The sequence below is a fragment of the Capricornis sumatraensis genome, chromosome 11 (genome assembly GCF_032405125.1).
Source record: "Capricornis sumatraensis isolate serow.1 chromosome 11, serow.2, whole genome shotgun sequence".
Taxonomy (NCBI): Eukaryota; Metazoa; Chordata; class Mammalia; order Artiodactyla; family Bovidae; genus Capricornis; species Capricornis sumatraensis.
Genome location: NC_091079.1, coordinates 31,665,149 through 31,690,974, shown reverse-complemented (window position 1 = coordinate 31,690,974; position 25,826 = coordinate 31,665,149).

Sequence of the window (25,826 nt, the reverse complement as noted above, 5' to 3'; positions counted from 1 at the left end):
AAGCTCAATATTCAGAAAACGAAGATCATGGCATCTGTTCCCATCACTTCATGGGAAATAGATGGGGAAACAGTGGAAACAGTGTCTGACTTTATTTTTCTGGGCTCCAAAATCACTGCAGATGGTGACTGCAGCCATGAAATTAAAAGACGCTTACTCCTTGGAAGAAAAGTTATGACCAACCTAGATAGCATATAAGCAGAGACATTACTTTGCCAACAAAGGTCCATCTAGTCAAGGCTATGGATTTTCCAATGGTCATGTATGGATGTGAGAGTTGGACTGTGAAGAAAGCTGAGCACTGAAGAATTGATGCTTTTGAACTGTGGTGTTGGAGAAGACTCTTGAGAGTCCCTTGGACTGCAAGGAGATCCAACCAGTCCATCCTAAAGGAGATCAGCCCTGAGTGTTCATTAGAAGGACTGATGCTGAAGCTGAAACTCCAATACACTGGCGAAGAGCTGACTCATTGGAAAAGACCCTGATGCTGGGAGGGATTGGGGGCAAGAGGAGAAGGGGATGGCAGAGGATGAGATGGCTGGATGGAATCACCAACTTGATGGACATGAGTTTGGACATGACAGGGTGGCCTGGCATGCTGTGATTCATGGGGTCACAAAGAGTCGGACACGACTGAGCAACTGAACTGAACTGAACTGAAATGAACTTCTACCCACCTTTTTCATATTCCAAATATTATGTATCCATCAGTGATAAATGCCCACATTTAATAAGCTCTTAAAGTGTACTGCTTGAAGGTGCTTTTCAGACAAATCATGTTGACCTGCACGAGGTCATTGGAAGTAGGCACGGGGGAAACTGAGTCTTAGTAAAGCTATGTCTTATCCAGATGGTGAATGACAGAAGCAAAATTTGAATGCAGAGCCCATGCTTTGACTCATTTCTACCTCTGCACTAGTGATAATTTAGAAAAGAATGGGAACAATAAAAATATTATTAAGGACAGCCATAATTCTGATTCCCTAGTACAGGCATCTACTACCACCATTTAGGTACATGGCTTTTCTGTTTCTGCATGTAGTAAGTCACCTCTGGCTTGAACATGGCTCATAACGGGCCCTCAATACATCAGTTACTATTGAGTAATAATTGTAACTTCAGAACACCATCAAATAATGATTTACTACATAAGACGTAAGAAAGCACGTGTACTTTATTATATTATTTTTTGACCGCACTGTGTGATATGCAGGATCTTAGTTCCCTCACCAGGGAGTGAACCTGTGTCCCCTGCATTGGGAGTGCAGAGCCCTAACCACTGGGCAGCCAGGGAATTCCCACCATACGTATTTTAAAGCATCACAGCTTTATTTCTTATTAAATGAGAAATGCTCATGATAAAAGTTTTAAAGAATTTTTTTTAAGTATGAGCAAGAAATCAGCAAATCACTTCAAAATGCCACCAACAAGAGACAACCAACACTGACCCCGGAGGACATTGTTCCAGACATCCCTGTGCATAGATAGATAGTTTGGAAGTACATAAAGCTACTTAGGGTGGATAAAATGTTAGCTAACTAATTACAGATCATAACACTTTTTCAAATAAAACATTACATAATTTCACTTGAATGTAACTAAAGAAAAATAAACTGAAGTGAAACTGAAGAAATTGCTGAAATTTAGATTGTGTTTCTTTCTTTCTCCATGGGCAATGATAGTATTTCCTCAAATATCTAAGTTATGTTAAGCAAAAACTTAATGAAATCAAGTAAGTTAGTTTCATTTTTTTCCCTTTTAATATACATCTTTCAATTTTTCAGGCAATGCTAATTAAAAATAACCTCCTACTATAAAAAAAAGTGTTCTTTTTGAGAAACCTCCGTGCTGTTTTCCACAATAATATTGGTATTGAGCATCTTTTCATGTGTGTGTTGGCCATCTCCATTCCCTCCTTGGAAAACCTATTCAGGTTTTCTGCCCATTTTTAAATCAGGTTATTTGTTTTTTTTTGATGTTGAGTTGTAAAGCTATTTATGTATTTTGGGTATTAACCTTTCGCAAATATTTTCTCCCGTTAAAAACAGAACTACTATATGACCCAGCAATTTCACTCCTGAGTATATATTCAAAGAAAAAAAATAATGAATGCTAATTCAAAAAGATGAATGCATCCCAGTGTTCATAGCATCAGTACTTACAACTGCCAAGATATGGCAGCAACCTAAGAGTCCATAAGAGATGAATCAATAAAGATGTGATGTGCACACATGCACACACACACACTGCACGGTATACTACTCAGCCATAAAAAGAATGAAATTTTGCCATTTGCAGCAGCATGAGTGGACTTGGAGGGCATCATGCTAAGTCAGAAGTCAGACAAAGGCAAATACTGTATGATGTCTCTTATCTGAGGAATCTGAAACATACAACAAACTCATGAATATAACAAAAAAAGCAGCAGACTCACAGATAGAGAGATCAAATTAGTGGTTTCTAGTGGAGAGAGGGAAGGAGGGAAGGGCAATATAGGGTAAGGAATTAAAATGTACAAGCTATTATGTATAAGATTCAAGGATATATTGTACAACACAGGGAATATAGCCAATATTTATAATAAATGGAGTACAACCTTAAAAAATTATAAATCACTATATTGTACACTTGTAACATATAATATGGTACATCAATTATATTTCAATAAAATAAAAGAGATAAATGATTCATCCTCTGATACTTTCTCCTATCTCCTTTTCTTTGCCCTGATTTTTGTTTCTTTAATAATTTTAAATTTAAAATGATTGATAACATGTTCTGTTCAGCCATCAAAATTTTTGCTGTTGAAATGAATATAATCCCTGCAGTTTGTTCTTTGAACTATGTCTTCACATTACAGGGGTGTGTGTCTGTGTGCTGTAATAAATTTATTTTGAGATTTGATTAATCTTCCAGTGTATTTTCCAAAAGGGCTCGAATAGTTCCTCAGTTCTTTCATGTTTCAGAATATCTTCAGTTTTAATCTTCTTAAGTTATGTTTACTCCTTCACTCAGGACTTTGTGTACATTCATCTGATTTCTTCTGGAAGAATATGGTTGTGGTGAAGTCTGAGATGACCTGGAGCCCACCTCATCCCCTTTTCATCTGCCTGGAAAAAAAATCTTCCTCTATAGATAATGTTGATCTGAATAAGTTCAGTGCCTCCTTGTATACTGCACTGTTTTTTTCTAATACGTTAATTTCTTGTAATTTGCAGATTTAGTATTTTTCTAATATCTCAAATGTATATGAAATGACATCTCTGAAACAATCTCAGTTTTTGGTTACTCTCTGTAAGAAACGCGAGTGATCTTTATGTGGGACAGCTTTGAAGTCTTTATTTATCATCATCTATAATTGATTTATTCATTTATCTTTTCCTTTTTCATCACTGTGAGGCTCTAAAGCCTTTTCTTCTTGCTGTTGTTTGAACTTTCAATTGCACCTAGCCTCTTCTCCACTGGTTTACATTTATTTATTTGATTTGTACAGATGCTGCTTTGACCCTCAAGTGTTTCCTTAACCTGGTAATCTGCCATTTTATCCCAGCATATTGCTTCATCATCTTGTTTTTGAGTCTTGTATAAATGACTTCATGCTGAGCTTTTTATTGTTCTTTTGCAGATTGTCTTTCCTTTCCCTTTTGTGTTCTAGAATGCTTGCATAGTTGAAATGCCATTTTCCTCCCTTTTTTCTCATGCTTAGCATGGAGTGCTCTGTCCAGAACTTCTCTTTGCTCTGATCCAGTGTGGAAAGATACGATTATTCCTTTTTGACTTCATTTATGATCGGGTAGTCTTGTCACTTTTATACATTTATTGATTTTTGGCCGTGCTTGGTCTTCATTGCTGCGCACGGGCTTTTCTCTAGTTGCAGTGAGTGGGGGCTACTCTCTAGCTGTGCACAGGTGTCTCCCTGCGGTGGCTTCTCTTGTTGTGAAGCATGGGCTCTAGGTGCGTGGTCTTCAGAAGTTGTGGCATGTGGGCTCAGTAACTGCGCCTCCTGGCCTCTAGAGTGCAGGCTCAATAGTTGTGGTGCTTGGGCTTAGTTGCCCCATGGCATGTGAAATGTTCCTGGCCTAGGGATCGAACCCATGTTCCCTGCATTGGCAGGCAGATTCTTATCTACTGTACCACCAGGGAAGTCCTGTCTTGCTACTTTGAGTTAAATTGATTGGGCTGGAGGTTTCTTTTTGAAACTTCTGGAATCTGAGGATACAGGGCATGCGGTGAGAACTCAGCTCGAGCTGCTGGTTGACCCAACATGGGTTTTTCTCTAGAATCTCACAAAGTACCCTGGACTGGGGCCCACCTCCAGACATTTAGATGTCCCCCCATCCATCCCATCATCTCAGCATGAAGCCACAGAAAAAGCTGGTCCCTGGTGACTCTTCCTGTTTCTGCTGAGTCCTCTGCACCTCATCAGTATTTTATTTTCATTGCAGGTGTGACAACATTTCTTCAACATTATTTATCATATTATGTCACTCCCCTGCTCAAAGTCCTCCCAAGGCTCCCATCTTACTTGCTTAAAGCCATTTGTGTTGTTCAGTCGCTCAGTCGTGTCCAGCTCTTTGCTACCCCATGGACTGCAGCATGCCAGACTTCCCTGTCCTTCACCAACTCCCTGTCTCAACCACTCAAAGCCCCAGTCTTCCAGTTTTTACTGGACCCTTGGTGTGATGGCCCCTGGCACCACCATCCTATCCCTTGCTTCCCTTGACTTAAACCACACTGGCTCCCTTGCTGAACCCCAAGTGTGCCAGGTTCACATCTTCCTTAAAGAAGCTCCCAGCAGGTGTTCTCCCTGCCTAGCTGGCTCTCTCCCAGACAGCCTCATGACTTCCCCTTCCATCCATCAAGTCTTGGCTTAGATGTCAGGATGTCAGTGAGGTCTTTCCTAAAGATGCCCTTTCACGTGACCAGTAACCGGGTGTTCCATCCCTCTTCTCTGACTATGGGGCTCAGCCATCTTACCCAGGAAGAAGCGTGTGGGTCTCTAGGTGAGAGAGAGCTTCCTTCTGCAGGTTGCATGACTGGCTGTGAGACATGAGACTTCACAGACCCAGCCGGGGCCACTTGGCAGAAAGGCTGAGAGCCCACGGATGGGACAGCCTGCAGAGGCTGAGGTGCTGAGTGAAAACTAAACTTGCAGTTTAAACTTGAAAGCTTCTGTGAAGAAATTTACAAAATAAAATAATCCAAACTGAACTAAGACGTTGCCACCTTTTTCGCCCCCTCTTCCTCTGTGAATATGTTTTCAACCAGACTGTGTAGAAGAGAGAAGGACAGGCCACCATGGATGTCAGTTTGGGGATGTACATATTTTTGACCCTTTACAATAGCAGGTGCTTGGAAATTGAAAAAGTTCAAAGTAAACTGCTGCTGAATTCTGATTCAAAATGGTAGCTGGCTGAGAAGCTAGCAAGAAGCTGAGCATTTCAGTTCAGTTGAGTCATTCAGCTGAATGAAGCTGAGCCATTCTGTTCTTGTTAAAACCGTAGGTGAGAAGGAAAGCTAAGACTGAATGAATATAAGTATGGACATCAAGCAGGGAAAAAGAGAGTGAGATGAATTGGGAGATTGAGATTGCTGTATATACACTACTATGTAAAAGGGCTTCCGTGGTGGTTCAGATGGTAAATAATTTGCCGGCAATGCAGTGATCATACCCTGGGTCAGGAAGATCCCCTGGAGAAGCGAATGGCTACCCACTCCAGTATTCTTGTCTGGAGAATCCCATGGACAGTGGAGCCCGGTGGGCTACAGTCCATGGGATCGCAGAGTCAGACACGACTGAGCGGCTAACACTTTCACTTTCACTATGTAAAAATAACCAATAAGGACCTATTGTATAGCCCAGGGAACTGTAGAGTGCTCGGTGGTGACCTAAATGAGAAGGAAATCCAAAAAAGAGGGAATATATGTATCCGAATAGTTCATTCACTTTGTTGTACTGCAAAAAATAACACAACATTGTAAAGCAATGTTGTGTGTGCACACACGCATGCTCAGTAGTGTCTGATACTTTGTGAGTCAACAGAACGCCACCTGGGAAGTCCAGCCTTAAAAAAAAAAAAAAAATTAAAAAAAAAAAAAAGACAGCCTGAGGACAGAAGGTAGAAGGGTTTACAGTGTTTATGGAGAAGATGGATCTGGACTGGGGACCAGCTCTCTTAACTGTAGTATACGGCACTCCATTGCTTTCCTTCATGAAAAAACTCTACTTTGGAGATTTTAGAAGTATTATCTCTCCCTTTTCTCCCATTATCCCCGGTTCAGATAAGCACTAGGAAATGCTGGAAATCACAGGAATGGAGTCATAGAAATGCTGGAGTCACAGGAAATGCTGAACAGAAAACAAGGAGAGATGGAAGTAGCCACAGGGAGGCAAGGGACCCTGCGAAAGTCTGGAAGTAGCTACCTAGTCGTGGAATCTTGGGCGGCCTCCCCCTGGCAGGAGTGGGGAGCTTGTTCCATCCTGCATTGGCTCTGAAAACCAGAGGCTGGACTGGGGGCTGAGCAAGAGGAAAGCATATTCAATGTCCCTCCTGATAGATGAGAGCCGGGTATGAAGCAGGATGTGGACTAAACCTGTGAACATAAATTGTGGATTGGAGAAGAGCATTTGACCCCCAGGGCGTGCATGGAGCAAATACTCTTTTTGATATATTTAATTTATTTATTTGGCTGCACTGGGTGTTAGTTGGGGCACACGGGATCTCCCATCTTCCTTGTGGCATGCAGGATCTTTAGCTATGGCGTGATAAGAACTCTCAGTGGTGGCACGTGGCATCTAGTGCCCTGACCAGGGATGGAACCCGGAACCCTGCCCTAGAAGCGCAGAGTCTTAGCCACTGGGCCAACCAGGGAAGTCTCGCAAATCACTCTTCCTGGCTTTAACAAACACTGGCAAACCAACCTGGTCCTATCTGAGGAGAAGTAAAACCAACAATATCATTATCAACAAAAAAAAGGGGGGGATTGAAAAATCTTGCCACAGGAAGGTGGGTCAGGTGGGAGGACTAAGGCAGAGAAATCCAGAGAACAGTTTATCGTAGAATCCAGATGGTCATTTCAGAAAACTGTATGAGGCTCGCACAATCTGCCTGAAGGTCTCTCTGAAGCAGAAGCAGCGGTGTCTGGACAAAAGATCTGGAGGGGAAAAGGCAAAACAATTATACCGAGGAATGACGATGGGAGGAAGCAAGAAAAATATGTGTGCTTAATGGCTGGAATGAGGTCCGTCTGAGAGGCAAGGAAGGGCAGTATCGCTATTTCCTGCTGCATGAAAGGTTACCATGGGTGTGGAGGACATGTCTGAGAAAGTCCCTCAGAATTTAGGAAAAAGGAGACGCCGCGTTGCAAGGATGAGAGTGACCATAAGGGAGATTGCAGAGATGTCGGCCAGAAAGTGTTCAGCTGTGTGCCGCCAGTGTGGATGTGTGCTCAGTTGTGTCCGATTCTTTTGTGAGCCCATGGACTGTAGCCCACCAGGCTCCTCTGTCCATGGGATTTCCCAGGCAAGAACATTGGAGTGGGTTGCCATTTCTTCCTCCAGGGGATCTTCCCGACTGAGGGTCTGAACCCTCGTCTCCCGCATCTCCTGTACTGGCAGGCAGAGTCTTTGCCACTGTACCACCTAGGACACCAGTATTGCTAAAGGAAAGGGAGAGAAAGCCCACAGGAGGCAGAAACAAGTCACCCTGATTCAGGAAAGCACAAGGATAAGAGCCTCGAATCCAAGTAAGTCTAGTGGAAAGGACAAGCTTCCCAGGGTAAATACAAATCTCTATAAATATTCAGAAGTGAAACACTGGGGTTGTTTCATGTCAATAAAAATTAACCTAGTCTTCATCGTCTTCTTTCCAGCTCACAAAATGGCAGAAGACAATTTAGTAACAAGGGCTTCTCTTGTGGCCCAGTGCTAAAGAATCTGCCTGCAAGTGAAGGAGACAAAAAGAGACACGGGTTCGATCCCTGGGTCAAGAAGATCCCCTGGAGGAGGAAACAGCAACCCACTCCAGTATTCTTGCCTGCAAAACTCCATGGACAGAGGAGCCTGGCAGGCCACAGTCTGTGGGGTTGCAAAAGAGTCAGACAGGACTGATCCACTGACCATTACCACATCAGAGTTTCAAAAAGAAAAGCATGTGATCCTGAAATGTTCCATATATGTCCCAGTGAACACTGATGTATGCAGAGAACAGGATGCTATCACTGGATGTGCCAAGGAGATAAAATATATTATTTGCAATCCCTCCTTGAAAAATTTCTTAAGGCATGTTTGCAAACTGAGCAATAAAACCCAGTTAAGAGCTTGTCAACCATATAGGACTCTGGGTGAGCAGTGATAGCAATTAAAGAAGAGATGAGCTTCAGTGTCACTATTGTGGTTATAAAATTGAATTAAAGTCAGACATTCATTCAGGAAACAAAATGCTTATAATATGTAAAATAATACTGTCATAGCCATGATCTGGATCCCAAAACTTCAGAGAATTATTTTAAAAGACTGGGAAGCACACGAGACAGTGTGGGGAGAAAAATAGTAAAAAATAAAGTGCTGAACTCATTGTCTTACAGGGGACTTATGAATTTATCATTGTAATGTGTTTCTAGATTTTAGTTTTCTTTATGTGGGTGTGTGTGTTAGTAGCTCAGTCGTGTCCGACTCTTTGCGACCCCACGAACTGTAGCCTGCTAGGCTTCTCTGTCCGTGGGATTCTCCAGGCAAGAACACTGGAATGGATTGCCATTCCCTTCTCCATTAGTTTTCTTTAGGTCTATCTATGTTTTTTATTTTTCTAATACAAATAAGTATTGACTTGACTAACAAAGAAACAGCAGAAGCTAAAGAAAGTGAAAGTGAAAGTGAAGTCGCTCAGTCGTGTCTGACTCTTTGCGACCCCACGGATGGTAGCCTACCAGGCTCCAGGTCCATGGGATTTTCCAGGCAAGAATACTGGAGTGGGTTGCCATTTCTTTCTCCAGGGGATCTTCCCAACCCAGGGGTTGAATCCGGGTCTCCTGCATTGCAGACAAACACTTTACCATCTGAGCCACTAGGGAAGCCCGATTTCACTTTATCAAAAAATAATAAATAAACCTCCCTGAGATGAATTTGACCTGAAATTTTGAATATCTACATAAGCTCTAGTCTCAGAAGAGCCCTCTCTGTCTTTCATGTCTTTGGGAAAATGATACAGAGAGAGGCCAGGTTGGAGGTGGCACCCTACTGTGGCTAATGTCACTGACAATGGTGAGATATTTTCTTGGGATGAAGGGGGAAGGAAGGGTAGTGAGATGAGGTCAAGCTTCTCCAGTCTTGCAAAGCTAAGGCTGTTTCAACCTCCATGTAACCGAGGAATGCCCCGTGGAATTCAGAATTCACTTATAGTAGAAGAATGAAGGTTCTGCTATTTTCTTTTGAAGAGAGCAGTGGGTGTGTGACCTCAGAAATATTATTTTACCTTTCTTGGTCTTTGCTTCCTCATCTGGCAAGTAAGGGTAATAGGTTTATCTCAGAGGTCCCTTAAAGGAGCCAACACATCAGGGGCATAAAGCATCTAACATAGCAAGAGAAACCGTAGGTGCTTCACGGGTGTCTCCCCTTATCTTCCCAGGACTGCAAAGTTTCTGTCAATCTAAACTTTGAGGGAAAGGTGAAAGATGAGCTGCCAGTGGGCTGGTGCTCTGGAGAGTTCCAGTGTGTCTCTGGGAAGGTTAGGATGGGGCTATCAGGGAAATGGAGTTTACGATCAAGGTAGAGAGGCTAGCCCTGACACCCACTGAAGTCAACAGTTTCTTTCTCTTGACACAACGACTCCAAAGTGCCTATGAACTCTCTTCTGAGATTTCAGAGGAATACTTCCCACTTATGTTTCCATTGAGGAAGGTATTGCTGTTTGATTGAGTAACTCTCATTCTTAACTCTCTTTCTGTGGAAAAGTTGCTTGCAGTGATCCATCTTGAACACAAGATGCTGAGAAACTTGGGCTATGTATAGCCACCTCTTCTGGTTGCAAAAGATGAACACTTCTTGGGAAGGCGGTACTTCTCTTATTCAGGCTCTTGCAGCCTAGAAAGGGAAACTCCTTTGATGAATCATTGACCAAGGCCAGGGCTTGGCCAGCTCTGGTCTTTCAAAACATTGTCTCTGGCATCGCATTCTCTAGGAAGTCTTCCTGAATCTCCTCTAAAGTTGGATTATTAAAACCAACTCCACCTTGTTCCCTGCTTCCTTCTACATCTTCCTCTGCTTGGGAGAAGCTAGTCTGACAGTACAATCCCTCAGTTTCTGCTTGCAGGGGTTAAGGTTAGATTCTGGTAGGCAGAGGTGCCAGTTTGGTGTTTTGAAGGCCGAGGAGAAGGAGAAGTTTTTATTTTCTATAGCAGCTGTCCTGTCCAGGAGTAGTGCCAATACATGTGGGATGTTGCCAGTGGCTTCCTCTCATTCATTCTCTTGAGAATTCACAACTTCAGCACTACTTCCTGCATTCTAGTCTCTGCAAATTTCCCTACTGACCTGACTCTAGGCCATCCCACTACTGTTCCAACTTTCAATTCACATTGTTAAGTCTCTTTCTACTTGAAATATCTGGTAAGCCTCCTGTCTTCCATTTCAAACTTGGAAACACTCAGACCAAATTAAGCACTCTGTTCTTGGCAGGCTTTTAGCACCTTGGACTCTTATTGCCCAGATCAACAATCCGGAGGTTGAGTCCACGGACTGTGGAGTAAAGCCACAATTTTCACAGTGTCTTCAGCTGCCAAGACCTGCGAAAGATTCTTTAAAAAGAAACCTAATTGGGAAAAGAACTTGTGAAAAAATAGATACATGTAAATGCATAACTGAATCACTTTATTGTACACCTGAAACTAATAGAACATTGTTAAACAACTATACTCCAAATTAGAAGTTTAAAATATATATATTCATGATAAAGAAGATGTGCTGATTTTTCCCTCTCTTTACGTTGATCAAATAAAAATATTTTAATTTGCTAAAAAACTGTGGGGGTGGGACTTCCCTGGCAGTCCAGTTAAGGTTAAGCCTGGTGAAGACATGCTTCCACTGCAGGGGGCACAGATTCAACCCTGGTTGGGGAACTCAGATTCTACATGCCACATGGCATGGCCAAAAAAAAAATCTAAAAAAAATGTGAGGGCAAATCAAGAGCCTCCACAGCTAATTCTGATATAAAGGTTTTCATCAGTATTTGTAGCATTAACAGATAGTATGAGTATTGAACGAGGACCTAAACCCATGAAATCAATAGTAGTAAATTTGCAGACTCTGATGAGTCATTTCAGTACCACAGGGTTAACCACTCATTTTAGCTCTTAGCGCGCGCCTTAAGAGTGTTGCTTTTTTCTTGATTAGGATACAACATATTTATCTACTAGTAGAAAACCAACTGCCTGCCACTTGACAACCACATTTTTTCTGGTTTTGCAGAACTTGACAGTTAAGAGAGGTGGAAAGAATTTGGTGAAAGATGACCCCTAGTCTGCTTTAGAATATAAGGTCCTACTTCTTTTAGCTGGTCTTGCCATTTTACACCACTTTATCTTGGAGCACTGGGGCAGAAAATGACAGGTGTCAATCACCTTCAGACAAAATACCACATATATCCTACAGTAGGAGCAGGCAAAATTTTCTGCCTATAGGTAGATTACAAGACCCTCTTTGCAGACACTTATTCAGGCAATGCATATTCTGCACAAAATTACATTTTTGACTCCTTACTCCAGCCATCCATGCTCTTCAATGGAGGAAGACCCCCTGTTTCTGATTATTCAGGCTCCTTGTAAGCCTCTCACTCACACAGACTGAGCACCTGAGAGTATGGGCCTAACCGAGGGATGTACAGGCTTGCCTGCTTGATATATACCAACACACTGATGTATATGGGGCTTCCCAGATGGCTCAGTGGTAAAGAATCTGCCTGCTAACGCACAAGATGCAAGAGACACGGATTTAATCCCTGGGTCAGAAAGATACCCTGGAGAAGGAAATGGCAACCCACTCCAGTATTCTTGCCTGGAGAATCCCATGGACAGAGGAGCCTGGTGGGTTACAGCCCATGTGGTCACAAAGAGTCGAACACAACTGAGTGACTGAACATACACATGCGCGCGCACACGCACGCACACACACACACACAGAGGTATATGTCCTCTTGACCTTTCCCATATATACTGTAATTGTATTTTTCTCTTTCTCCTTTTCTCTTTTTCTTTCCCCCCATTTTAATCAGTTTTAGCTATGTAGTTCATTAGTGTTAAGGATATTCACATCACTGTGCAACTAATCTGCAGATCTTTTTTCATCTTGCAAGACTGAAACTCTGCACTCATTAAACACTAACTCCCTCTGCCCTCCTCCTCCCAGGCTCTGGGACCTACCATTCTACTTTCTGTTTCTGTGAATCTGTCTACTTTAGATAACTCTTATAAATGGAATCATACAGTATTTGTCTTGTTGTGACTGGCTTATTTCATTTGGCATAATTTCTTCAGGGTTCATCCATACTGTAGCATGTATCAGAATTTCCTTCTTTCTTAAGGCTGAATAATATTCCATTGTATGTGTGGACCATGTCAACCACTGATTGACACTAGGGTTGCTTCTACCTTTTAGCTATTGCAAATAGTGCTATCATGAGATATGCACATCTCTTTGAGGTCCTACTTTCAATTCTTTTGGGTATATACTCAGAAGTGGAATTGATCACAACAGTTTTCCAATGAACCACAACCTGTCACAGAAGTATTTATTTCAATGATGTTCATGTAAAATAAACTTTAGAATCAGTTGGCCCTTAGGAAAAAAAAAAAACAGGACTTCAGAAGCACAGGCAACAAAAATGAGGGAAAGCCATTTTTTGAATGTCTAAAATAGAAAAGCTTGGCCTCTGATAGCCAGGTATATGAGATATGTTGTTCCACAATTCAGGTATGAGTAATGTCTACCTTTATAAGGTCAAAAATAGATTATCATTCAGGGCCTTCATGAAGACAGACAGCATGTTGACAGAAATATTTTCATGCTTTAAGACCAACATATCTGGTCTCCAATGTACGAAGACATTATTTCAGCAATAAATAGTTTTCAATGTAAAGCTCAAAAATTGTATAATTATATTTTTATATTTTTTGAGGAATCCCTATACTGTTTTCCACAGCAGCTGAATTATTTGACATCCCATCAACAGTTCTAATTTCTCTGCACTCCCAATTTCCTCACCAACACTTTCTATTTTCTGGTGTGTGTGTTTTAAAAGCAGCCATCCCAATGGGTATGATGTGGCTTTTCATTTCTTATAATTAAAAAAAACTGAAATCACACAATCTGGGAACCTACATTTTTCCCTTTAATATCATGAACATACTTTAAAGTCAACAAATATTTATTTACAATAGCCTTTCCAATGTCTGCATAGCTTTCTGTTCCATCACTTGCTTTCTCTGCAGCCTTGGCCAGGTTACTCAACCTTTCCCTCCCTCCCTTGTAAACACTTTAAGAGACCTTAGGAGAAAGCTGTGAGGATTAAATGCAAAGAACCTAAAACAGCACATCTCGATACATGTTAGCTATGATTATCAGTGCTTTCATTATTGTTTGCCCACTGCATTGATGGATGTAAGCAATTCCTATTGACTTTCAGATTAGTTTTGCATTTTTATTATTATTTTACTTTCATGGACATGAGCTACATACCTATAGTAATTTCTTTAAAAAAAAAAAAAAGCCATGCAAACAGGTCCCCCTTTTCAGGAATTAGTTGACCAAAGGAGAAATTCCACCCCAGCTGAGACCTCGCCTCTATTCTTGGCTTCCTCAGAACAGCTTTCGGTCACATAGAGCAGGCCTCCCCACCCCTTCCAGAAATACACTGCTCTGGCCTTGGTTTTTAAACAAGTCCTCTCATAACTCATTGCTGAGGTATCTCACCTGCAGATCTGTGGACCTGAAGTTTTTCTGGGGGCTCGGCACAATGATGCATGGCTCAGAGAAAGTTTAGTCAAATATTTACATGGAGGAATGTGGCACTTCCTACCCTGGTGCTCTGATTACCATCAGAGTCTTATCTTTCCCCATAAAAGGAAGTGCGGACATGTATTAAGTTGTCAACACTAGCAAAATACAAGGTCTAGCATAGAGGGCCTGCCTGGGAGGCTTCTTGAGGTCCTAATAACATCTGATGGTAAGAAGGAGATTCAGCCGGAAGAGGGAGATTGTGGGGTTTCTGAGGCTGGGAAGTCTATGAGGTCAGGTCTACTTTGATGGACAGTGATCTGCCTTCTCATTAAACTCAGTTTTTTTTTTAATGTTTTAATTGGAGGATTATCGTGTTGAAACATGGTGCTGGTTTTTGCCATACTATAACATGAATCAGCCATAAGTAAAATATGCCTCCTCCCTCTTGAACCTCCCCTGACCCCTCCTCATCCCACCCGTCTAGGTTGTCACAGAGCGCTGGGTTGAGCTCCCTGCATTATACAGAGACTTCCCACTAGCTGTCTATTTTACAGATGGTACTGCAAATGTTTCAGTGCTACTCTCAATTTGTCGCACCCTCCCCTCCCTCCACTGTGTCCACAAGTCAGTTCTTTAGGTTTGCGTCTCTATTCATACCCGCAAATAGGTTCATCAGTACCATTTTTCTAGATTCCATATATATGTGTTAATATACGATATTTTCTCTTTCCAACTCACTTCATTTTGTGTAACAGGCTCCAGGTTTATCCATCTCACTTGAACTGACACAAACTCGTTACATTCTATGGCTGAAACTCAGGGTTTTTGAATGGTCAGTAGACTGCATTGTTATCATCAAAGGGAGGGAACTGCTAATGACCAAGATGGGCCTCCATCTCAAGCATCTTGGTGATAGAAACACACATCAGACAAGCCTTCTCTGAAATGAAGCTGAGCATTATGTGGGGAGAACTTGAGCTTAGAGTCAAGACAGAACTGAGTTGAAATTCTGCCTCTGACACTAAAGACTTCTATTATTGAGCAGGTAACCAAACCTCTCTGAGTCCCTGCCTTCTTGTCTGTAAGCTAAAGACAGCATGCCCTACCATACAGGTTTCACATAAAGGTTAAATTAGATCACACGTCTAAAGTTCCAGCATGATGGTTTGCTACCGGAGATAAAGAGTGACCATACCAAATTGATAAATTCCCAGATAAATGCAGAGAAACTGATGGTTTTGAATTTGGGGAAAGCAGTAACATGCAGAAACTCCCTACTTTTATTGGCTTTTTTCTTAATATTAAAAATAAGACTTCTAGGAGCTGAAAGACTCCCTGTGGGAAAGTATTACTTTAGACCAATATCATCACACACGAGCCTCACTATGAAATACTTATCTTAGCCCAAACTTTAAAAGATCATCATGTTTCTTCTGTGGGTTGTCAGCATCATCCCAGCACACTTGGAATAATTCACTCATCCATCCATTCATTCTGCCAACCATTACTTAGGGTTTACTGCCTCCCAGAAGCTGTTACAGACACTGAAGATCCCAAGTTGGAGGAGATCCAGTCCCTGCCTTTGGATAACCCTAGCCTAGTGGAGGAGGGAAAACTCTAAATCAACCCTTTTGTGTTATAAACTGACAATCTGAGCAATAGGCACAGTTATAAAGGTATCAATGGGGGCAGCAGACAGTGGAGTTTTAGAACTGGAAGGAAATGTAGAAGCCGACCGTCCAAACCCTGCTGATGCGTGGAGTCTGCCGCAGTGATCTTTAATCTCAGGGGGTTCAGGACCCACCTGCACTCCCAGCCCTGGGCAGCCTTTGGGCAGCTGTGACAGTCTGAAAGTTTTTCCAAAAGTTGAATCAGTATTTGTCTCCTGGGAACCGTCACACAGCTCCGTGGAGTTAATCCCCTTCTTTCGCATGACAAGCCTTCAGATACTGGAAGTCAGCTCACAGGTGACAGGCCAGCAGAGATAATTTTAGCCTTGCATGGCCCAGGGGAATACTGGGATATCCTGGGATGCATCTGACTTCAAGAAGAGACTCTGTCTGACATTGAGGACATGATGAGACTGTTTCATTTTGGATTTATTTGGATTTTAACGACTAACCTTAATAATTTCACTGGAATTTAGAAAGTACTTTGGTATTCATTATTTCACAATGTCCTCACATCGACCTGGTGAGATGGTTCAGAATGATTTATTATTTCCATTTTGTTCATAAATAAAGCAAGACTCTGAGAGGTGGCATGCTCAAGGTCACACTGATAACTTCTGGTTGAGTTGGGACCCAAATCTTGAGATCCTGAATGTAGAACAAATGCCACCCTAGTGTCTTGTCCCTTCAATGCTAGCTCTCCTGCATTCAGTTAGGAGAAATATACACAACAGGTCAACAGAAGCCAAGAGGATGTGGTGGGGAGAAGCAGCTTGGCAGCCATGTGCAGGACACCATATAGGTCTCAGAGAAGGATGAGGCCATCTTGGAGGCAGAGCCAGTTCCCATCAGCTGTCACATTCAGGGAATTGGATTTTATACTGCAAACCGTGATGCACCAAATTGGATTAAAGCAGGCCAGTTGCAGCTCCATTTGGGATAGGCATTTGAGGGCCAGTCCTTCGGTGGCCCTGGTGAGGAGGGTGGACTGGAGCCAGAAGTTGGGGTGGATGAGTGGGAGCCAGTCTGGCTAAAGATGAAGTAAGTGAACTGTCATCATGAATCAGGGGAGTGAAGATAAAGGACAGTAGAGGCCATCCCGGGAAGAGGAAGGATCTTCACATATTTTAGGAGAGAAAACCAAAAAATCTGATAACTGGGTGCTTGTGGTGATTGATCAAGGAGAGGGAGAAGTCAGGCTGCTCATATTTCTTGGGAACTCCTAGACTGGGAGGAAGATGATGATCTTATTGCCACACTTATCCTAGACTCAAGGAGGTGTTGCAGGAAGGAGGTGTGCAGTACCTATTAGTAGGTACGTTGATTTCTTTGGGCTGATCTAAAAATAGAGAGTGTCCCTTCATGTTGGTGGGGTGACCCCGGTGGCTGGCTACTCCTTTATACCCATTCCCTCTCTTTCCTGAGGCAGCTGACAAACTTGACTTCCTGTGGTTAGGCTAGGCCTTGCAACAGGACTCTGATAGTCTAGCCTTGTCCTTGCCACACTCGGCCACATTTTGTCCTCTCCGCCAAATTGATGCAGAACATGATGGAGGCTTGAGAGGGAAGGAAGGTCCCTCTCTGCTGTGCATCAGAGAGCTGGCCATCAGCCAGGAACACCCGTTTTAGACATGAGTGAGCAAAAAAGTAAATTCCTATCATGTTTGAGCCATTGTGCATAGCATTTCTTTGTTACACCAGTGAGCCCCACCTAACCTAGTCTCCTTTCCTGTTTCCTAAGTCACCTGAACAGGAAAGCTAAATAGCTTAGCACAAAACGTTTCATGTCAGTCACTGCACTCAGTAGATTTATGTGCGTTACCTTATTCAATCCTGTAAGTGTTCTGAGATATTTAAACACTCTTGTTTTGCAGAAGAAAGGAAAACTCCCTCAAATGTGTTGCTTTGCTTAAGGTTATACTGTGTTTCCTTAGAGACATACACAAGACTGTGCAAAGCAGACTTTTTTCATGGTTTTGAATTTTGTTTTCCTTTTCAGCTCTATTGAGATGTAATTGACATGTAACATTGTGTAGGTTTAAGGTGCTCAGTGGGATGATTTACTGTGTGTGTATATTGTGAAATGATTGCTGCAGTAAGGTTGATAACACCTCCATCACCTCTACAGCTATCTTTTTTCTGTATGGTAACAACTTTCCAGATCTCTGTGTGTGTGTTCAGTCACTCAGTTGTGTCCATCTCTTTGCAACCCCATGAACTATAGCCTGCCAGGCTCCTCTGTCCATGGGATTTTTCAGGCAAGAATACTGGAGCAGATTGCCATTTCCTCCTCCAGGGGATCTTCCCAACCCAGGGATTGAACTTGTGTCTCTTGTGTCCCCTGTGTTGGCAGGTGGATTCTTTACAACTGAGATGCCTGGGAAGCCCTTTCAAGATCTATTCTCTTCCAACTTCCAAGTAAACAACACAGTATTGTTACTTACAGTCATCACATTGCATATTACATCCTCAGAACTTATTCATCCTGTAACTGGAAGTTTGTACCCTTTGTACACTTACAGTTTCTTACAAAATTCCCTGTCTCTGTGTCTCCAACCACACTTATAAAGCAAGATCATGATCCAGAAGAATAGACAGTGACGAGGAAGAGAAGGAGAAAAAACTTAATAGACGGAATCCTTTTGTTTAGGTCTGACTTCTGTAAATATCAGAAACAGTAAAGAGCATGTGCATGGGATGAGCACACGTTCACAATGACTAAGTTAACAGTGAGTGCTTCTGAAAGCAGCTCTGTCCTCCTGATGGCCCGGTTTTCGTGTCCTTTCCTTCCATGTTGGGTCTCTAGGCTTTAGTCACCCTGGTCTTCTTTCAGTTCCTCAAACAACTCATGCTCCTTCTTGACCCCATGGCTTCAGAAGCGCTATTTCCTTTGCCTGGAATATCACTACCCGCATGCAATTGGTTAACTTGTACTCATCCTTCTGCTTTCCCCTTCAACATCACTTTCTCAGGGAAGCCCTCCTTGACCCTGAGATTACTGTATGTCCCTTGATAACTCTTTCATTGCATTCTAAGCTCCTGCAGGGCAGTCATCAGAATTTTGATGACCTAATAACTTTTAGGGACTTCCCAGGTGGTGCCAGTGGTAAAGAACCTGCATATCAATGTAGGAGAAACAAGGGATGCAATTTCCATCCCTTGGTTGGGAAGAACCTCTGGAGAACGAAATGCCAACCCACTCCAGTACTCTTGCCTAGGAAATCCCCTGGCGAGAGGAGCCTGGTGGTCTACAGTTCATGGGACCACAAAGGGTCAGACACAAATGAGCACGCATGCACCAGCATGCACCAACTTCTTTTAGAATTCAGTGTTTGCTAGTCCATTCTTCCCAGTAGACTCTCAGCTCCATGAGGACAGAGATGAAGTCTATTGGGTTAGTTTCTCTATCCCCAGAATTTAGTAGAAGGGCAGGCACATAGCTTTCACTCCATAAATATTGGGTGAATGTGAAAAAGATTTTTTTTTTTCTGAGTAGAATAATAAAAAAAACAAACTTAAAGAAGAGCCACTCTTCCAAATGGCTTTCTGGGAAACAGACTACACATGTAAAATTCTGAAATGAATCAGGCTACTTGGTAACTTGAGACTGACTTAAATCTAAACCAAGTAAGGGACTGTTCCATTCCACAAGTGAGGAGGCAGACAACACGAAAGTCTGACACAGATCCCTGGGTCATGAGTCAATGGTGGGGGCCTCTCCCACTCAGTTGCCCCTGCTCACTTTTGGTACTTGTGTTGGATGTTGACTTTGATGAGGATTTGGGGGTTGAATGGCAGGAAGCCCCTGTCCCAAAGGAAAGGGAAAGAGCATCAAAGTTACCTGGCTTACCTACTTCAGGTGCTCTAAGACCTTGGACCACTCTGCGCTTCCATTTCCTAACTTGTAAAGTGGAGAGAATCTTTTTTTTCTAGGGTCTACCTGTAGGAATCTTGCAAGGTTCAAATGTGCCATGTGTAGGTGGAGAGACCAACACTTAGTAGGTGCTCCAAAAATGTTAATTGACATCTAGTATTTTCCCAGTATTGGGGTTTCTTTCAGATGGCCAGGATATGTTTCATGTGAACGAGTAAGTCAGCAGCTCCATTAATAAAGACAAGAATGACTTTTCCGTTCACTGGTGGCTAAAAGGTTGATTTAATTCCTTTCCCAGTGACAGAGATCTGAAGACAATGATTTTATTCCCTGATCATGAACATGCCCCTTCTTCATAAAGTGTGAGAAGTTGAGCAAAGAGGAGTGCGCTGGTGGGGCCATGTTGCATGAAGCCTCTCTTTGAAAGAGCTTGTGTGTGTCCTATTCATTAGCAGACATGATGTGGTGAAGGAGTTTGTTTCTCCAGATTCAGACATTTCTGAGGACTTACTAAGTGCCAGGTACACCCTGTGAAACACTTTCCACATGCTATTTTGTTCACTTCCTGCTTTATTTCTGTGATGAATTTATTATCCCTATTTAAGGTAAGGGTAAGGAAATTCAGAGTCAAATCAATGATTTTGTCCTTGGTCACATATAGCAGAGTTGGTGTTTGGACCCTTGTGTGAAGCCGAAATGCGTGCATTTCCAGATGTAGTTTGTTCTCTTCCTAGTGGGCTTCCCAGGTGAGTCAGTAGTAAAGAATCCAGCCAGTGCAGGAGATGCAGGAGACAAGGGTTTGATCCCTGGTTTGAGAAGATTCCCTATAGGAGGAAATGGCAACTCACTCCAGTACTCTTGCCTGGAAAATCCCATGGGACCCCGTGGGCTGCAGTCCATGGGGTTGCAAAGAATCAGATATGACAGCTTCTGAGCATGCATGCACACACTTCTACTAAAGTGCATTCTGCAGAGAATGAAGACCAAAAATACCAATAGGAAAACCTCGTCTAGCTTTGTTATTAATACTACTAACTATGAATAGCTCTTATTATCACCTGATAGCCTCGGAAACAACTGGTTTCCTTTGGAATGAAAGAACTTTCCATTTTCTTTTATAGAAGCTCAGTGGTTCTGATTTCTCTGTTTGATGGGGCACAAAAGCCCCTGGGTAGAAGGCTGTTTAGTGGAGTGGAAAAGGGTCAGACTGGGGACTCTTTTGAGCCCTGATTCTCCTTTGCATGACTTTGGGAAATTCATTCACAGTCTTCAAGCCTCATTTTTCTTCTGTGTGAAATGAGGACAATTATGTTGCTTGCTCGCCTACGTTTATGGGTTTTGTGAGGATCTATCAAGATAATTGTTACACAATGTTATGCAAAAGACCTCGTGTTATTATTCTAAGGCAGAGTCATCACTTTGTTCCCACTTTTACTTTGCCTACAGAATCTCTTGGCGTCCCACCCGGATGAGAATTTATGGCTCCCTGGATAGAACAGCAACATCTTGCTCCCTGTGACTTAAATGCATCCTGACGTGTTTCAGCTTTTGCGTACAGGAACGGTTTCTAGTTGGAGGAGACACAATTCTATTTTGAGGTTGTGGGCTCGAGTCACCACTAAATGCAGATTCATTTGCTTCCATTGACGTAAAGTGAATCCTTCATTTGTGGACAGCTCTGCTGCCCAAACCCAATCTGTGACTGCAGCCAGTGGCCTTATCTGGCGAGTCTTGTCACTGTCAGAACCAAAGCCAAATACAGCAAGGACTAGTGATTTCACTGAGGTGGTCTTTCCTGTGACCACAGAAGCCTGCTTAGGGGGTTTCAGTCACTATCAGAGACCCGTGATGGGATAACAGCCCCTGAGTTCATTTTTGTTCTGGTTCATTATCTGGATAAGCTCCATACCCAGCTCTCTTCTGCCTTATCTGAGGGGACAGAACCAGCCATGAGTGAGTCATAGGATCTGGTCAATCACATTTCTGCAATTTTATTAGAACAGCTGGGTAGATTAGCTTTGTGAAACATGGAAAAAGTGTCTTGGGCATTCATCAGAGTCTCCCACAATTCCTAGAATTATTATTATTATTTTTTCACGGTAGCCTCTGTGGAAAGAGAGCACGGAAGCCAGGAGACCTGAGTTACTGGGTCCTGACCCCGGTAACTCCAGGGGTAACCTTGAGTATGGTCAGAATGCTTTTGGTCTTGGCTGGTGGTATGGACAAAGTCCCATAGAGCTTAGGGCTTGGCAAGAGGGGCAGAGAAAGTTTTTCTAGGGAGACATTGGAGACTAGGGTTTTAAACCATGAACTTAATTTCACCAAGCAGACAGAGGCAAGGGCAAGGGGTTTCCAGTCAGAGAACCTGACTGAACAGAGTGGTGCGAGATGAAAGTTAGTGAAGGGTCTCAGGAATGGTACATCTTTGATTGTGGTGAGAAGGAAGGTTGTGCTGCAGAGCCTGGAGAGGTAGAGGGTGGAAGCCAGGTCTGGACAATGGGCATCTCCCAAAGGCTGTTGAGCGTGGGGAGGCGGGAAGGGAATATGATTACAATTTATTTCATTAAGCAGTCGACAGCCATGATAAAACTGAAGGAATCACTTGTTGCTCACATTGGCCCTGCACAGTATGTGAACCACCACTGATCTCCCCATTTAGCAGATGAGAAACCTGAGCCTTGGAGAGATTACATGCTCAAGGACAGAATACAGAAGATAAAAATAATATTTCAGCATCATGATTCATACTTAAGCCTGACAGGATTCCACTGAATTCTTATAAATGTCAGAGATTAGACTGTATTTGCTCTGAGGCATTATCAGGGTTTGGACATTCATCCAAGATTCTAAAATGGAAAGAGGCCAATACTGCTTCAGTAAAATTCAGAGTCATTAGCAGGGAGATAATTTGGCCTCTCTCTTAATTATTTCTTACTCAGAACCAACGTTTCATTCTTTTCATTGGCTCTAGGGGAGGCTGGGACTTGTCTGAAGATGGTGGGGCAACTAAAATTTTTGTAGCATTTTCTGCATCAGCTCTGATAAGGCAGACTTCATTTACGGATGTTAATGCCACAGTGGAGGCCTGAAAGATTCTGGGAGAGTGAAAGGAATTTTAGTCTTTACAAATACATCAGTCTCCCCTTATCCACCGAGGGGATACATTACAGGACACTCAGTTGATGCCTGAAACTACAGATAGTACCGAACCATATATATACCATGTTTTTTCCTCTATATACATACCTATGATAAAGTTTAATTGATAAATTAGGCACTGAAACAGATGAACAACAACAACTAATCATAAATTAGACTGTGATAAAAGTTATAATGTGACCTCTTTTTTTTTTTTTTCCTCTCTCTCAAAATATCTTGTTGTACTGTACTCACCCTTCTTCTTGGAAAGTTGTGACATGAAAATGCCTATGATGACAAGTGAGTTGAATGACGTAGGCTTTATGATATGGCATTAGGCTACTGACCTGATGATGCTTCAGAAGGTCAGTCTGCTTCAAATGATCCTGGACCATTGAACTGTGATGATGCTGGTGACAGGATGCCAGGAGCAGATGATGGTGATGGCTGAGAAATCCCAGGTAGGCTGCAACGGGATGGGATGAGATTTCATGAAGCTACTTAGAATAGCACACAATTTAAAACTCATGAGTTGTTTATTTCTGGAGTTTTTCATTGACTATTTTTGGATCAAGTTTGGCCATGGGTAACTGAAATGGAAGAAAGTAAAACCACAGATAAAGGGAAAAACTGTATTTTCAGAGAGGGTGATGCTTTTCCACAGACTTGCAGATAAACTCAAAAGAATCCACTTGGCTGGATCGAGCTTAACAAGGGTTACCATATTGCATCTCAGATCAGGAAAGAATAAGACAGGGAAAGCATTGGAACTTATTTCTTGAGTTGCATTTTCAACAGTCATAACAAGGAATTCTCGCTTTTGGCACTGGGAGTTGACCAATCAGGACTGAAGTACTCACCCTTCATTTACAAGTGTAAACTTTGGGAAGTCACTTACCTGCCATCAATCTCAGTTTACACACCTTTAAGGTAAATCTAATATCCCCTTCCATATAGAGGTGTTGTGAGAATGCTGCTGACACACACACATCTAGAGTGGGTTCAAAATATTTATGAAAATTATGTAAGTTTGGAATTATTTCCCCCCCCACAGGTCTTAGATGCTTTTTACTGGTTTTTGTTCTCCATAAGGTTTTATTATAGTGATTCTGATTTTGTCTCCTAAATTCCTCTCCAGTGGCTCATGACATGGCTCCAGGAAGACTTTCCCAACACCTAAAGAATTTCTTTATTCCTTTTCCCAGTCTGGTATTTCTACTTACTATTTTGCCAGCTCCTAGACCTACTGTGTCTGGGATCCAGGGTGAAGCCAAAGGTAGGTGTATCCTTCAACGCTCCTAGCTATAAAGTGCATTGTTGAGATTAGGAAGACGATCACATTTGGGGGCTCCCCAAATTTACTTTATCCCAAGATACAAATGACATTCTAAAATGTATGAGAATAGAATTGATAGAAAACCAAGCTAAAGCTAGCACTTAATTGGAAAGAAGTTTATTTTTTAAATTTTTATATAGAATAAACCATTGCGCATTTATTACAAAATCACTAAGAATTTATAGCAAAAAATGAGGCAAATTCTAAAATATTACAAGTTTCTTTTCAAAATGTGTTGATGCATTTTCACCATCATTGGGTTCCCATGGGGGTAATTTAATGTCTTCTGCTCTTGAAATTAACATCCCCTCTCCTTTTCTTATCCACAGCCACAACCACCCTGATGCTCTGGATTGCTCCGAAATTCCAAATTTCCTGATGCCTCACTGACTGGAACAGACTGGAATGCAACACAGCTGATGAGAACAGCAGAGGCCTCAAATCACAAGGGCAGGCAGCCCCAGGAGCTAATCCTTGCTCCACCACTTCTGGTGAAAGATAAGGTCCAAGTTACTTAGCCTTCATCATAGGTCACATTTCCCGGGAAAAAGAGACGACGTCTCTGAGGAGTGTGTGGAGGAGGCTCATCGGGGAGTGAATTCAGAAACAACATCTGAGATGGGGAGGGAGGCAGGACTTGGCAGAGGGAGAAGTTGGACCATGGTGCAGCTTCTATGGAGACCTCTAGTGATCCCACAGAGAGCTGCAATGGCTCTTCAGAATTGTTCTGGTTGCGGACAAATGGTTAGGCGCTTGTTCTTCCATGTTGACCTATCACAGATGCAGGCTGCCTTCTGAGAAAGGGTCTGAGACAAAAGATCTTTTTGATTGACTCTTAGAGCAGCAGCCAGAGGTCCTGGTAGTAGGCAGAATGAACACCTCCATCCTGAGGTGTACCTGGGCAGCCCATTGTACCTTTGCCTACATTCTCAGTATATCACAGAACCGAGAAGTGCCCTTGGCCACTCCACTGAAACTGCAACCCCTTAATCTCATGTCCTCCTACCCCATCTGACTGATATTCATTGCATTTATCATGAACTGACATCCTTTATAAGAATTTATCTGCTTAGTATTCTGTAACAACCTAATAGGGAAAAGAATTTGAAAAAGAACAGATAACATGTATATGTACAACTGAGTCCTTCTTCTCACCAGGAACTAAGACAACATTGTTACTCAACGATATTCCAATATACAATAAAAATTTTAAAAAAGAATTTATTGTCTTTCTGGAACTGCTCTAGAACAGTGGTCCCCAACTTTTTTGGCACTAGGGACTGGTTTTGTAGAAGACATTTTTTCCATGGACAGTGCAGGCAGAATGGTTTGGGGATGATTCAAGCACATTACATTTATTGGGCTCTTTATTTCTATTGTTATTACATCAGCTCCACCTCAGATCATCAGGCATTAGATCCAAGAGGTTGGGGACCCCTGCTCTAGGACACACTCCAAGTTACTTGAGGGCAGGAATTTTGTTTTGCTCATGATTGTGTATCCAGTCCCCAGAACAGAAGTTGGCATGGATTGAACTCTCAATAAATATTTTAACTGAGTGGAATAAATATAACACATACTGAGTACTTATGGGAAGTGTTCAAGTTCTAAGCACTTGCAGTAGCAAACACAATTGTCACAACTCCATGCAGGGGGCACTATTGTTATCCCTATTTTAAAGATGAGGAAATTGAGGCACAGAATGTTCAATGACCTTGCCAACCTCATGCAGCTTAGAAGTGTTGTATTCAGGATCAGAACCCGGCAAGGGGATTCGTACCATAAGCCACCATCCCTTACTCTCTCTCCAGCTGGTCCTCC